The sequence below is a fragment of the Mesocricetus auratus genome, unplaced genomic scaffold (assembly GCF_017639785.1).
Source record: "Mesocricetus auratus isolate SY011 unplaced genomic scaffold, BCM_Maur_2.0 Super-Scaffold_100021, whole genome shotgun sequence".
NCBI lineage: Eukaryota > Metazoa > Chordata > Mammalia > Rodentia > Cricetidae > Mesocricetus > Mesocricetus auratus.
This window is the reverse complement of record NW_024429202.1, coordinates 31,028,750-31,045,628: the sequence shown is the minus strand read 5'-3', so window position 1 is coordinate 31,045,628 and position 16,879 is coordinate 31,028,750.

The following is a 16,879-nucleotide window of genomic DNA, read 5'->3' as shown; positions in this document are numbered from 1 at the left end:
GTGAATGGTGAATGCCATTGAGAGAAAAGCTTACTGGTCTAGGTTCTCTACAAATGAGAGGCCACTACCTAGGGTCATGTGGGGAAGCACTCTAGTCAGGGTGGAGGTGATACTCAGGTTCTGTTAAATGGGTTTCAGTTTTGTTTTATTTTGTATGATTTATTTAACTTTACTTTATGTACACTGGAGTGAAGACAGATCCCCAGGAACTGGAATTACAGACAGTTGTCAGCTGCCATATGGGTGCTGGGAATCGAACTTGGGTCCTCTGGAAGAGCAGACAGTGCTCTGCTCTTGACCACTGAGCCATCTCTCCAGCCTCCATGGGCTTCAGTTTTAACGATGACGATTTGTAATAGCATCAGGCAACAGAAGAAAACCCCACTAGATGTGCAAAACCCTGTTTCCAGAATTGCAGACACCTCCAAAGCTCCTGTGTTAGCTGTGTGGGTGTGTAAAAAGCCTCCCAATTTGTTGTTATCCCTATGACAAACTTGAGCAAGCTCTTTGGTCTGAGCCAACTTAGAATTTAGAGTTCTTTTCTCTGTTGTTCAAACCGGGTTGCAGCAGCATACACTTTGCCTGATGGTCTCCTTCTGAGTTTCTGACATAATATTTGGGAACAAAAGTACTCCCTCCACACGGGCCAAGTGCCCAGTACACAGTCGTCCTCAGTTCTCTCCACCCACTTCTTACCTAAGACCCTGATTCCTGATGGTTATGCTCATGAACAAATAACGTCACTGGTCCAGTGTAATTTGGAAGCTGAGTAGCTGGGGTTGATTATGAGGCCAGCTTCATCTGGCCCAAAGCTGCTCATCCCTGCTTTTATGGCCAAGGCTCCTACAAGAGTGAGGCTGTTGTTAAAGGACTTGGAACCTGCCATATCTCCAGAATCCAAAAGGACTTTTTTCTTATATTTTGCTGTAGGCCAGGGAAAACTCAAATAGTTTTTCATTCTCTCTGGATGCCACCCAGAAGTAGAGAATTCCTCATTCTGTGTGCTTTCGCCTTTGGTTTGCATAAGACCAGGAAAGTCACTCTGGCTTGGAGCTGACCCTGTAATTGTGGCTGAGAAGACGTAGGCTTGCATCCTCTGAAAGATCTAGCACCATGCCCAGTCTTCTGTCTCTTAACTGCTAATTCAGGACCAGGGTGATTTACAAATAAAGTTATGATGCCCTCTCATTCCCCACAAGAAATAATTCATTTCCAGCTCAGAATGCTCCGTGGTGTTTGAGTGAATCTGTAGAGCGAAACTGCACGCTGTGTAATGGTGCAGCCAGTTTTCTGTGGGAAACTTCAGGGGATAAGTTTAAAAGAATTTCAGTAATTTCCCCCAGCCTTCTTGGAGGAGATTTGATGAAATGTCTTTTTAATATTCTTGGATTCTATTCTGTGAGGTCTTTGTGAGGTCTCCGAGTCAGGAGAATACGAAGCTTGCAGCGAGGTATCAGGAGAATACGGGGCTTGCAGCGAGGTATCAGTATAGAGCTTGCAGCGAGGTGTCTTGGATCTTTGCTTTGTCACGCTCCGTTGTGGGGGTCTCCATTGTTTGCAGCACTGCTGTAACTTTAGTAGTGTTTTACTTTGTACAGATTCTTCCTTGACTGCCTTACCGCTCACACAGCTTATACCCTGACACACTACTTCCCACTGAGCTTTGGAAAAACTGGTTAGTAGGTTGGAAAGCTGCATATTCACAACTCATCCATTTATGCTGAGATGTTAGCAACTGATTTTGTGCTTTTGAAATGATTGTTACCAATTAATAATTGTGCGTGTTTTTTTATTTATTTAGAGCAGGTTTGAATAAGTCCGTATCAATGAACATCAAGACTTTTGCCTCTTTAGAGATCTGTAGTGATATATTCATATAATATGGAATATTTACCCGGCTTCTCTGTTGTTTCTTGTTTGAGATGGGGGCAAAGACGTTAGTACCAACAATTTGGCCCTTGTTTCTTACACAAGGTCAGTTTTAAATGTTGCAATGTTTACCTCATTGTATTCTTTACCTACTCATTTTAATTAATTGAAATTGTGTATCTAGTATGTGGTAGTTGGGATAGGTAAAAATGTACAGTGTTGTAAATGTTCTTTAATGAATAATCCTACCCAGATGACGAGGTAAATGACTAGATTGTGCAGGACATTAAAATAGCTTTCTGGTGTGATCCTAACCAACGGCCGCAGACTCCCGGCTGGAAACACTAGAAATGTATCATCCCACAGTCCTAGAAGATGAAGGTCAAGGCGGTGGCAGAGCCACGCCTCCCATGAACTTCAGGGAGAATTTCCCTCGCCTCCTCTAGCTGTCCCTCGTGTCCCCTGGCTCTTCCATGCAGGTCTCCGACCCCCTGCTCATTAGTGTGTGGCCTTCTGCTTGCTGTATGCTCTAGCAGAGTACTCCCTTTGACCTGATTACACCTGCAAAAGCAGTGTCTTAGATAAGGCCGCTGTGTTGGTTGTGTGTATCTGTGTTTGCTTGTCTGTTTGTCTTGTAAACATGACACAAGCTACAGTCATCTGAGACGAGGGAACATCAGTAAGGAGAATGCCCACATCAGAATGTCCTGTGGGTAAGCCAACTGATGGTCGATGTGGGGAAACCTCATCTGCCGTTGGTGGTACCACCGCTGGGCAGGTGGTCTTGGGGAATATAAGAAACCTAGCTGAGCAAGCCACGGGGAGCAAGCCAGTAAGCAGCGCCCCGAATGGCTTCTGCTTCCGCTCCTGCCTCCAGGTCCCCGCTTTCGCTTCCCTCAGTGATGGAATGTGACCTGTAAGCCAAATAAACCCTGTCCTTTCTAAGTTGATTTTGGTCGTGGTGGTTTTGTTTGTTTGTTTTTGTTTTTTTTAATCACAGCAGTAGAAAAGGTAACTAAGACAGAGCGACATTCGCAGATGCTGTTCTGACATGAATTTTGGAGGAACACTCTTCAACACAGTAGAGATGTGAATCAGTGTGAAGCTTGAACCCCAATATCTGACTCTGGGTCTTTTATTATTCATGTTCAAATCAGCCTACTGCTTAGCTGCTACTCAATCCACTATTTAACTCAGTAGTAGAAAAACAAAGGGGTTAGGCTGTCAGTGGCTTTTCATTACCAATAAATACTCTGTTGGGCTGAGAATGTAGTTCAGCGATGCAATGTTTACCCAGCACACACAAAGCCCTGAGTTGATCCCCAGCACCGCATAAACTGGATACAGTGCATGCATGTGGATAATCCCAGCACCTGGAGCATGGGGGCAAGAGGATCAGACGTTCAAGATCACACTTAACTACATAGTGAATTCAAAGCCAGCCTAGGCTGTGTGAGACCCTGACTAAAAAAAAAGAAGAAAAATACTACTTTTTAAGATCATTTCTGCGACGCAGAGCAGATAAGATTCAGTGGCACAGGACAGCAATAATCCATCTGAAGATGGAGGAGGAATGTCCACAGCTGTACACAGGCAGGACCAGAGGACACAGCCACCACACACACAGGTGATCCAGGCTTTCATGGGCCACTGCCACTTACCACTTCATACCCATGCTATGTTGAGGATTCCAGATAAGGCCAGACAACAAGAAGAAATGGCCAAGCTTAGCTTATGTTCAAGTGGGCTTGCTGTGGATGTATGATCCAAATAACTGCAGCCCCATAGAGCCCCACTCAAGGGTAGTCTTGGAAGATTTGTGCAGGACACGCCTCATAGCAGGCAGAACGGAGGGTGGGGTACACGCTTGTCCACATTGTGGGTGAAGGCGAGCAGGCCAGGTCAGAATACAGATGGATGCCCAGGTAGGACCAAATAGCTTGTCTAGTGTTGGGAACTTGGATGGACAAAGCCTGGAAGATTTGTGATGGGGTGTCTGATGCAGACATGTTGGAGCATCTGTGGACAATAGAGAATGACAGCTGTCATATTTCATGTTAGTTTTCTGGGGGCCATCCTCCACCACAGAAGAGGTGCTTCATGGCCCAATAGGCAAGCCGACTCAGCCAGCCTTCTTCATTGGCCACCCCAGTGCAGGCTCAATGGTTGGAGAAGTGGAGGCTATGAATGGATCTGATGGTGCAGGCATTCATTTGCCAGAGGTGAAATAAGTACGGGTCTTACATACAAATCCCCAATCTGCCATAACAGACAAGCTTGAGCTTGCAACAGTCTGATCACAATGGAAGCTATTAAGGCCAGTGACTCATTCTGATAGAAACAGACAGATACCTCTGTACTGATGACAGAGCTCTTCCGAAGCCCCACTAGAGTGCTCTCAGAGTGCTTGTCTATTTAGCATTGGGTATCATGTGTCATTGTCAAAGGATTGGAGATCCTCCTTACAGACAAAAGGTATGAGAACTGTCTGTAACCAGGAGACTACATCATGTGAACTATCCAGACTCATGGGAAGTCAGTGCAGCCTGTTAAGGGCACAAGGCCAACTCAGAGATACAAGAACAGAATGTCACTCTCCAGGACGCAGGAGTCACTTAGGGTTAATCAACATTGCAAAGTATTCTGTCCCCATGGAGGAGGGCCCGAGGGTCTGAGAACCAATGAGTGGTACGTCTAATTCCCAGTAACCTCTTGGAACATATGTGCTCCCCAAAGCCCTAAGTGCAAGCTTAGATCAAAACATCTGATCCTCAAGAGAGACTTCTGTCTGAAAAGATAACAAAAAGCTAGCTGCATCACACATTGCAACTTAAGTTTCAACCTGGTCACTTCAGGATGCCCAGGAGCAGTTGCCCTCCTGATGGGGAGGTGGTGTCTAACCAGAAAAAGGAAGGGGCTATCCAGCTGCTGTCACACACTGGGGAAGGGAAAAAGTGTGGAACAGAGGTGATCCCTGAGATGTCTCTTTTTCGCTGTGGATGGTAATAGTCAAGTATAGTCACCCTAGCTGGAGGATGAGGGTGCTCACACTTCTCAGTAAAGCTACTGGGAATAGCTGAGGGCAAGGGAAGACTGAACAGTATAGATGGGAACCGTGGGACACCAGCTATAGCCCTAGTTCAGCAGCACAACCAAAGACGTTGGCATTCACTCCCCTCTCTATCATTTTCTTTTTGTAAGATCCTAGATATCAGATACAGGAATTCCTGCGTGGCCAGGCATCTGCTCTGCACTGCACCATGTACCTGCACCCTGAGGTACACCCTTACATTTCTCCCAAGAAGGCAAGTCAACAGGGATCTTGCCAGAGATGCTTCCAGAATCCACACTTAGAAGCAAACCAGAGAGCTTAGTGTGGACCTAGCTAGCAAGTGACTGTCCTGGCTCTTACAGGGAAGCATTGCCTGCTGGCCACTGGCTGGCCATGCTATGGGTACACAGGCCCTGCTCTCTGCTCCTTTAGAGCTGGCTGAGCCAACAGGGAGCTGCCTCCGCCTGTGGTCATTCTACTTCCTGAGCCGCTCACATCTGTGACGGATCAATATGGGTCTATAGAGGCTGGGCTCTGCCTGACACAGGCCATCACTGAGGGATCATTCCGGCCATTGAAGTTATTGATGGGCTGGCATTGTCACTTGACTGCTCTCTTGACCCTCCCTTCCTCCCTTCCTCGTCCATCAGTGTCAATTCTGGGGACTCTCCTTAATAATCATTCTGCACGCCACTGTCCATCTGGCGTTTCCCAGCTCTAACATTGTTCACAGATGTGGAAGACACAGGCTGCAGACCGTTGAAAACAAAAGCTTGCGTCCGTTGGAGGGATATCTAGTGGCCACATCAGATACGGAGGGGTATTGGCAACTAAAGACTGACCAGGGGCACAACCTAGGACTGCGTGGACTTCCCTTAGTCAGTGTTAAGACCACCGAACCCTGGGGACTGGCTGAGGCAAACAGGGAAGCCCTGCCCATGCTTTTGGGTTTCTCTCAGCCTGGAGATCAAAAGATCTGTGTTTGGTCAACGTCTAGATGAGCTGATTGAACATGCAGGTGAAATAATGCCCTTTCTCAAAGTCGCCCATGTCCTAGACCTATTTACGTGATTCTCCTATGACTGAATCATGTTCTCCCAAATCCATGCTGACATCCTACCCCTCAGTGACTTAGAATGTGACTACAAAGAGATGGCACTTTAAATGTGCTTGAGATAATGGAGATTTAGTGGGGTCATGAGTGTGGGCCCTGATGTAAACCCTTGTGTGGTGATATTTGCTTGTACAAATAAAGCCTTTCTGAAGGTCATAGAATGGAGCCTGCCACTAGCTTACTATGGAGGTGGGGGGGGGGTCTGTACAGGCAGACAGGAAGTGAGGTAGCTGGGCGGAAACAGGATATAAGCAGGGAGAAACAGGAACTCCCTCTCTTGTCTGCTGAGACTCAAAGGAGGTAAGGTGTGGCTTGTTCCTTCTCTTTGATATCTCAGCATTTACCTCAGTATCTGACTCTGGCTTTTTATTACTTAGACCAATTAAGAACTCCATTTACACCCTTGTGTCTTTAGAAGAGAGAGCCCAGGGATGCAGAGTCAGAGGAAAGGCCTTGTGAGCTGCCATCGGCAAGCCAAGAAGGCACCTCAGGAGCAACCTTAGCCTCACACTTAAATGAGTGTCTTGTTTGAGCCACCCAGGCTGAGGTATTGTCCTACAGAAGCCTAAGCAGTCCGTTTGGGGGAAAGAGGAATTGGAGAATGCCACCGTTCAGTCGGGAAAGAACATGCACAGTGTTTCACACTCTTCCATCCCCAGCGAGAGGGAAGGGTGAGGTAACCTGAGGACTCCAGATACCCGGGGCACTCTTTGTGACCGGAAGCAGTAAATAACCATGGTGTGCTGGGGCCACAGCCAGCATCTTAAACCTCAAACATTCAGGTCTGTTTTGGCTCGGGCCCTGGCCCTGACACAGGGGTGCCCTCAATCCCATGTTCAAGTCTGCACAGGTGTTGATGGCCCCACATGATAGGTCATCATGATGCAATGTTCACTGGTCTGGGAATACAGGACAGGGACAGGTCTGAGGAATCTGTGTCTCCAAAACAGAATGAGTTCCTGGAGCAGGGCACTGGAATGAAGAAGACAGGAAGGAGGGTGGGGGGAAGAGGAGTAGATTTTAGAAAAGCTCTTAGTGTTTTTTCTGTTGCTATAAAAATACTCAAATCTTATAAAGAAAGGAAATTCATTTAGTTTTGAGATTTGGAAGCTACAAGATAAGATTGTGCAGGTCCATATATATGGTGTGTGTGTGAGAGAAAGACAGAGAGATAGAGAGACAGAGACAGAGAGACAGAGACTGGTCACTACTGAACGAATACTGTCCAGATTCAGAGTCACAACTATTCACAGGTGAGTTTTGCCTTGAGATTAGAGGAACAACAACTGGGCATAGAACGAAGGGTTTGGGAGGGAAATAGCTCTTGCCTTTTTAAATGTTCTTTCCTTTCTCATTTCAGGTAGTGGCTGTACCCTCCTCTTCAGAAAGAATGTTTCAGAACATTCCTGCCATTTACAATTAAGAATCCACATTTGTGACTCTTAAAGAGTAAATTACGACAGCCTAGATTTGCAGGACTGTAATTGATTGGTATTTGCCATTTCAGAACGGAACCAGACAGACACGAGGAGGAGTAACTCAGGGTTCTCTGCCCTGTGTCTCAGGCAGGCTTCATTTGTAGCCAGAGAAAGGGAAGTGAGGTGTGGAAAACGGAATTAAGGTGCAGACATACCCCACCGAGCCACCTACCCATGTTCAGGAAACTTAAAATTATGTGGGGGAGTGGATAAAAAAACACCTTCCCAAGCTGTGTCAAGCTCAGCAAGTGTCACCAGCAGCCACATGTGTCCTCCCCCATCTGTGCATGCCATCTGGGTGGCATCAGGAGAAACTTCTTTAATGCCTCTGGCCCACTTGCACTTATAAATGTGGGTTATAGCTAACCAGTCCTTGTAGACCCTCCCAACTCTGTGTAAAGGTTTCTTATTTCCGTCTCCTGCATCTAGAGGTCACACAACAGTCCCCTTGATCTCACCTGTCTCCAAGATACAGGAAGAGGGATGAACAGCGCAAAAACAGACCTGAAAGTCAGCCACCCTGAACAGTGTTCACAGCCCCTCCAGCAGAGCCTGAAGCGGTGTGCTCAGACCATGCTGGGGGTTATGGTCTCACAGTCGGCAGGCTAGGATCAAATTGTCCTAAAAGCTCAACACACAGCAGCAGCTTTGTGAGGAAGAAATTGCTGTTACACCCTGTAGGCTGCTGTTCTTGGCAATGGCCACACGGGGTCACTGCATCTTCAGGAATGAAGAAACACCAGCCAGGCATCCTGTCTGGATTGGTTTAGAACAGAAACCAAGCACCTATGGAGGGGATGAACCCTTCCCTTTCCAGACAAGCTAAGCTCGCTCCTGGGACCCAGTCCCCTCTGCTGTGAGACAGGAAAGGTCTTAGCATGGTGGGCTTTGAACCAGGAAGCAGCCATCTGAACTGTTAGTCTGATTATTGCCAGCTATTCTAATGACTGGAATGGATTCCTGTACCTCTGCATTGACTCACAGCTCAGGAAGCTACTGAGCCTCTCTCTGGGAGGAAGCAACTATCCAATAAATCAAAAGCCAAAGCCAGGGAGTCAGGAGTCCTGTGTGGTGAGTCAGCTTCTGGCTTGATGGTGATGGTGTCAAAGTACCATCCTTCAAGCTGAGCAACCTTGGGCTAGCTGCCTGGAGTCCCGCATCCCTGCTTGTCTTATTTACACACTAGGGATTGTAACATAGACCTTGGTTTGGGACTGATGCACATAATATCTATCAGGAGAAGCCTGGGGTGAGCAAGATGCCCTGACTTCACTTGCAAGACTGCAGGAAGGGAGGAGAGGGGGGCGGGGCTCAGAGTAGCCTGGGGAAGGCAGGGACAAAAGGACCACTGAAGCCTTCTTAAGTGGAGAGAAACCTCCACTGCCTTTTTGGACAAGCTGCAGGCACAGGGATGGGGCTTCTGTGTAGTCAGTGGCCTACTGTGATAGTCAGTGGGGCTCACAGCCTCACAAGTCTTGTGTTCAGGGGCCCTGGGGGCTCACTGAAACACAGCCTTGAATACTGACGGGTTCTACTCTGTTCTTTGATGATGCCCCCAATCTTGGAGGATGTACCCCATGAGGTCTGGACTACTTACTCTTCTTTCTTTCCTGCTTGATCTAAAGTCAACGGCGAATTTCTGTTTGGTTTGGAAGTGAGCCTTGGGAGTGTCCAGATAACCCCCCTTCCCCATTGCTTAGTTCGTTTGCTTCATTTTTGCCTACCGGTGATTTAGTTTGACTGCTAAGTTATTGGGCTTGTAACTGAAACAGTGTTTCTCAAAGTCTCTTCCCCATACTGCAGCGTTGGCATCATCCAGGAATTCACCTGTGCAAACCCTGGGCCCCTCCCACAACTTAATCACAAGCTTAGGGATGGAGACAAGCCAGTAGGTGCTAACAAGCTAGCAGTGACACAATGCATTGTAGAGTGTCAGAAGCATTTCTCCAAAGGAAGGGGACCCATCAGTGTGCTGCCAGTGTCAGCCTCTGTAAGAGTGGCCCTCTGCGATGGGCGGTGGTGGCGTGCGCCTTTAATCCCAGCATTCGGGAGGCAGAAGCAGGCCGATCTCTGTGAGTTCAAGGCTGGGCTGGACCGACAGCCTCCAAAACAATACAGAGAAAGCCTGTCTCATAAAAAAAAAAAGAGTGGCCCCTCTGCTCTTTGTCAACCCCACCCCTGTCTTGTCCAGCTCCCCTCATCAGCCCCCAGCATTGTTTGCTCTCATTCTCGCTGGATAGCATCTAGCAGTGAGATAGTTACAAGTTAACCAGACATAGTTCCCACTGGTCCATAGGGAAGGGATGTGGCTCTTCCCCGGCGTTCCACCTACAAGAGTAAGTACCACAGGGCCAGATGTCGGTGCCGGGATGTGCTGTGCTATTGGGACAGCTCCACATCATGAAGGAGAGGGTGAATGATTAATGATAATGGCCACCGTTGATTAAACCATTATCAGAGGAGCAGTGGCATTGTCGGTGACAGGCGCAAGTCACAGCAGCTGGCATGTGTGGGCTGTTCACAGGAAGCCCATGAGATTTCCACAGTTACTGTTACACTTCACAGAGGAAGGACCGGGAGGCGTCTGGGCGAGTTAGACAGCCTTACCTACATTCACACACTGGGGCAGGAGGGTCTTTTACCCCACCCTAAGCAACCTTGCCCTGGGCCAACATCACCCCAGATGCCAGGGTCTTCGTGCAGGACATTAGCAGTTTGTTTTTAGGTTGACCAGATCTGCACACCTTGTCTAGATACTCATCTAGTGAGGGAGCATCCCCCCTAGAGTCTAGATTTATCCAGTCTGTGGAGATGAATCAATGCGCAGCTTAGCGGCTGTGCTTAGAAGCCACACCGGGTGTCCTCTGTGACCTGGGGGATGAGAAGCCTCATTCCTTCTGGGGCTCCTGGGAATGTGGGTGAGTCTGTGAGCCCAGGAAGCCCACACCATCCATCTTTCTGTGGCCAGAGCCTGCCAACAACCTCCACACCCTAGAGGTCCGTGGGTGAGTAGCCCGCATCCGGAGATTTCCGTCTTACTTCCTGGAGAGAACAGGCATGTCTAGTCACGGCTTCATGGTGCAGACCCCTAAGAGCAACCCCTACCTCACAGCATAGCTGGCCTAGCCCAAGGGTTACAGGTGTTGGCTGCCGCCTCCTGTGTGGACTCTGCCAGACCACAGCCACCATTGGAACCTTGTGTCATGGAGCTTGTGGCAGGGAAGCCTCCATACAGAGTGAAGGGAGTGGCAAGCTGGAGGGTCAAGTCTGGATGGCACAGGTGTCCTCGGAAGGGCAGACGCTGACCTTGGTGAGTTGTCTCAGATACCTTCCTCCCTGCAAATCGCATTGTATCTTCCCATAGATTCATGGGGAAAGAGTTGATGGAAATCGGTGGTGTTTGCAAAGTTCTGAGATCTCAGTTCCAAGCCTTAAAGTGGAACGTCCCTGCACAGCCACCCCTGGTGACCTAGCAGGGATTTCCAGCTGGTCTTAGGCAGAGCTAATGAGGTGGACAGCTGACCTCCACTGCAGCCAGCCATGTCCCCTCAAGGCCATCTACTCGGACTTTGGGCAACGTTCTTATTTTCGCTTCTACACATCACACGCTCTTTGGGTATGAGCACACAGCTAGAGTTTGTACCAGACTCTGTCATTGGTAAGTCGTTTTTTTCATTTTATCTGGGTTCCTGCAGTGTTGCAGCCTTTTCCTGGGGAGATGACACACACACACGTCTGCTCACCCCAGAAAAAGATCCCACAACAGACCAAAGGAACCACTGCACCAGTGTCCAACATGGGGAGCAAATGGGCTTTTTTTTTTAATCCAGGTTACTAACAAGAATGTGGGGGAGGGGTAACTTACAAGAAGCAGAGATGACTCAAAAGCAGGGCCTCAGGGAAAAACCCATCTGAACGTGGTGACCACTCATGAGAGCTGCAAGCTTCGGGCTCTGCACTGCTTACAGGCAGCTAGACAGTCCGAGAATCCTCTGCTCTGGCTCAGTGGGCAGAATCCCCGCCCCCAGAAGTTGTTTACTTGGTTTTATACAGTCAGGGTAGGGTCTCCAGGACCTTCCAAGTTTTGTTTCCCTAGATAGGTTGCCCTTTGAGTCTGGAGCCTGCGCTATCCCTCCTGAAGGGAATGTTTCAATTCTGAGGAAACAGCCACACAACAGTACCTCACAGAGAACCCTTCGAAACAATTCTGAATCTGGGGCCAGGCTTCACTGCACTGAAGAAGTCCAGCCAGGTGTACCCACCAGACTGTGGGTGCCCATGTGCCCTGTCGGGGGTGACCAAACCTATCCCCATCTCAAGACATGTTTGGTGGAGCTCAGTCGGCCAGCATTTACAGGTGGGATGTTGTAAAACACTTCTTCGAGAATGCTGCAGTCAGTTTGGACTACAGCTCTGCATAGCAGTGGCTCTCAGCCTGTGTGTTGTGACCCCTTTGGCAAACCTATATCTCCAAAAATATTAATGGCAGCAATACTACCATTTATGAAGCGGCAACGAAAATAGCGTTTAGGTTGGAGATCACCACAACATGAGGAACTGTGTCAAAGGTCACCTCATTAGAAAGGGTGATAACAAATGCGGTATAGAAAGTGGAGATATATCCAGCACAGCTCTCCAAATGCCAGCAGATGCTCTTTGCAAAACAAATAAATAAGGAACATGGCACTTAAGAAGATAGTCCACCGTGTATACTATATACTCTTTATTATATAAAATGAGCATGATGCTTGTATTTATGATGCATTACATGATTAATGTTATCTGATATGTTAAATAATTCATATACACACATGCACTTTTCTAAGGCAATCATTCTATTTTTTATTTATTTATTTTTGGGAAATCCTCACTAACTTTGCTCTCATGATTGTGGTTTCTGTTTTGTTCTCTGTGGGATAAACCAGGCACTTCCCAGGGGTGAGATAAGAATTGAGAAAAGTTAGCAATCCGTGACCCCACTTCTCCTTCTGAGACCAGGGATGTTGATGACACCTTCACTTTGGGTACCACCTAGGCCTGGAGGCAGATTCCTCCCTCTCCACCATCTACCTTTCCTTCCTGAGATCACCCACACCTGCTGTCCCAACAGGTGCTGAAAGCAACCCCAGGGCCACACCCTCCTGAGCTGGGCAGACACCATGAAAGGACCTAGCAGACGCCACCACAGGCTGCTCTGTCTTCTCTCAGAGCTCAGGCCTCAGTTTCACTTTCCTGAGACTGAACAAGCTTTTCTGAGGAAGAGCCACAAACAAAGGACAGCCAATCTCCAAGACCCCCAACAGCAAGGAGAAGCCTTGGTGCATGCAGTACTAGGCCAGGCCAGGCCCGAGCCAGCCTCGATAGCAGTTCAAGGACAGGGCCTAGTACTTGTTCAGGCCTGCCCCAAAATGGAAAACTGTAGCCCTGATCAGCCCCAGCCAATTAGAACGTACTAATATGATTGCTACTTGCTTAAGCCAATCGTATCTAAAATGACCTAAGTTCCTTAGACACTCCCTTCAGTAAGGCTTAAAAGAAGCCCTGCCTCCTTCTCCAGGTTGTAGACATCTTGCCTTTGTGTAGGATGGTCAACCCTAGCGTGCAATAATAATAATAATAATAACGACCCCTTGCTTTTGCATGGGATCTGGTCTCTCGGTGGTCTCTGGGGATCCTGACTCTGGGCACAATACTAGCATATGCTAGAAAATAGGACCAGGGCCCCTGAACCCCTGTGCTGGGATACGTCACCCATCTATGCTAACCAGAGGCACCAGGACAGTGGAAGGGAGCAGGAAGAATTGTCAGTGCATTCTGATGAAGCTGGGCCCAGGCACACATTCCCTCTGCCTGTGGCTCTTGCTATATCCTCATTAGATGAGATGGTGGCAGTGAAATGTCCCCACCAGGGACTGAGCCGAGCCTATTAATTGCCAGGGGTGTGCTCTCTAGTCAGACAGTGCTCCCTGAGGACTTAGGAAAGAGCCCCCTGCCTCCTGAGCCCCTGGGCTCAAACTCTGCAACTACGTAGCAGTGACCCTAAGCCAGCCCTGACTTCCTCTCAAACCTTCATACTCCCACAGGAATAGAAGCCTGAGCTTTTACCAACCCCTCTGAGCTTCTGCCTATTCTGCCCCCAAGCCCTAGAGTGGCATCTCACCCCAACACATAGGAAGAAACAACCAGGAGCACCCCAGTCCAGAGATCAGCCGTTACAGATGGCAGGCCCGGGCCTTGTGCTAACACATCTATGGTTCCCAAGAGTTTCCTAGAGATCTGAGAAAGGAATCACCAGCTCTTTTCCTACAGAGAAGCCCCGTCTAAGGCCCCTGAAGGCATACAGCACCCACCGGAGAGGAGAGGGGAGCACCTACCCCAGAGGAAAGGGGAGCACGCACCCAAGAGGAGAGGGCAGTAGGTATATCAGCCTGGGAATATCAAGTCCTAACCAGAAGAGCAGCTCTGGGGTAAGAGAGGTGGGCGATCTTTCCTTCTGAGACCTTAGGGCCGTGGTTCTCAACCTTCCTAATGCTGCAACTCTTTAATACAGTTCCTTATGTTGTGGTGACCCCTGACCTTAACATTATTTTTGTTGCTATTTCATAACTGCAATCCTGCTACTGTTATGAATCATAATGTAAGTGCCTGTATTTTCTAGTGGCCTTAGGTGACCCCTGTGAAATGGTTATTCGACCCTCCAAAGGGGTTGTGACTCACAGGCTGAGAACCACTGCCCTCAAGGGACACGGTGGTCTCTGCCTCCAATGTCCTGCATGCAGTAGGTACTCAATAAATACATATTGAACCCCAACTTCTCATCAACCCAAAGTTCCCTGGCTGTGGATCTTGCAGTCTGTTTTATTTTATTTTATTTATTCTATTGTGTGGGTATTTTGTCTACATGTGTGTCTGTGTACTACATGTGTGTGTGTGCCTGGTACCCATACAGTCCAGAGAGTCCAAAAAGGGTATCAGAGCCTCTGGAGTTGGGGTTATGGATGCCATATGAATCCTCTAAAAGAATAACCAGTGCTCTTAATTGTTGAGCCATTTCTCCAAGTGCCCATAGTCTGTTTTTAAGGGTTGTTTCTGTAGACGCCTGAGTGTAGCTTGGATTCACAGGTGCTATAGCAAATAAACTTAAACGCCTGGCTAGCAAAAGCTTCAGTTAGGGAGTGAGAGCAGGGCTCAGCATTCTGGTGGAATCCAGGAGCTGGTGAGCCCTGGGGCCTAGGAGGTACAAGTTAGGGAATGGCTAGGCCTTGCAGGGAAGGGTTTCTAGCCTCCTGGGGCTCTGATCCACACATACATAGTTAGTTCAGAAAAAGCTATGTTTGTGATCTGAGATTTATACCCTTAAGAGGTTCCATGTCATAAAGCTAAAATACAACAACAACAAAATTACAAAGCAAAGCAGTGGGAGCAATTGGAGTCTTCTTGAGGAGGCTTGGATAAGCCTGCCATAGTTTATTGTTTCCCTTGATCAGAAATTCTCCAGCCATCTGGGAGGGACACACACACACACACACACACACACACACACACACACACACACACACACACAAATAAAGTCACTTGTGATGGCATTTGGGGAGCCAGTACTTTGCATGTGCTAGCCAGGAGGTAGGCGTTGGCAGAGCCGTGAATGAGGTGTGGACACAGGCACAGAGAGAGCCCGAATGGATCGGAACCACACAGTTGGACCATCATTTGAGCTACTTCTTTCCTTCATCTCATCTCTTGCTTGTGAGGAGCTGTGATGAGAAATTTTGTGTCATTTGACCACATGTCTGGGTTATCTCTGTGAGGGTCTTTTGAGATGAGATTAACATATAGACCAATGGACCAAGTAAAGCCCGTCCATCATGTCATGGGCCCCAGAAGAGCCCAGATTGGGGGAGGAGCAGCTTTCACCCAGCTGCCTTCATTTGAATCCAGACTGTAACTCTTTTTGGTCCTACAGTCTTCAATACGGGACTTCAAATCTGCATAGTTTAGAGACACCGCAACAGGATGACTGCTCGCTGACTCAAAGGTGAAAAACTTCACATTAAAGGAAATCGCCACAGGGCGGTGGTGGCACATGCCTTTACTTCCAGCACTCTGGAAGCAGAACCTGGTAGATCTCTGTGAGTTCGAGACCAGCCCGATGTCAAGTGAGTTCCAGGACAGCCAGAGCTGTTACACAGAGACACCGTGTCTTGAAAAAAAGACAGACAGGAAGGAAAGAAAGGAGAAAGGGAGGGAGAGAGGGAAGGAAGGAAGGGAGGAAGGAAGGAAAGAAGGAAGGGAGGAAGGAAGAGAACTGCCAAAGGGAAACTGGGAGTGGTCAGGAAAGGAGGGATCCATCACACACACACACACACACACACACACACACACACACACACACACACACACACACACACCCCGCACCTCTACTGAGGACACCCCAGTAACCACACACAAGCACAGCCCTAGCCTGGGTTTCCTGGCAAAGAGGCCTGGTGTCAATGGGCCTGTGGGAACTATTTGTCACATACACTAGTCACAGTGGTGACCACAGAGGCGGAGAAGGGCAGATGAGCTTGAGCTGGACCTATTATTGTTTTTAAATTCTCTATATACAAGGTACCTCTTCCTGCCAGGAGGACAGTCTCCCCTCACGCCTGTCCCCCACCACACCCCCTGGGATGCTCAGCTCATCAAAGCAAGCCAGCTTGATCACTGACAATTTCCTCCCATTTTTATTTAAAGACTTTAGAGCCCACATTACTTAGTATACATCGATTTCCTCAAAACAATTGAAATATAAAGTCAGTCGCATGTACAAACCACATAGGGGAATGGAACGTATTCACATACTTTATGAACTGTTGGATGCTTGGAATAGGAACACACCTCACACACACCCCCCCACACACACACACCCCACACCCTACCCCTGAGGCTCTGCACAGGCTGGGCACTTGCTACACCCCTGAGCTACAGCCTCCTCCTTCTGTTTTCTCTTCAGTAGGATTTAATTCAGCATCCACACCCAGACTGCCTGTCGTGTCCCTACAACCTACCACCTTCCGGCTGAGAGGCAATGTGAGGGAGGCAGGGGGCAGGGACGTCCGTAAAGTTTCAGAGCAAGAACAGATGTGAAGGGAGGTGGACCTCAGGATGATGGCTGGTTTTCATCTCTGCTCTGTGTCTAAGGACATGTGGCCTGTGGCCTGGAACTTGTTTTCTGCTGGCTACCTGGTGGCAGATGAGGTGTGATGGCTTGGGGCTCACTGAGTGGCTCACTCTCTGTCTGTCTGTCTATCTATCTATCTATCTATCTATCTATCTATCATCTATCTATCATCTGTCTATCATCCATCCATCTATCCATCTATC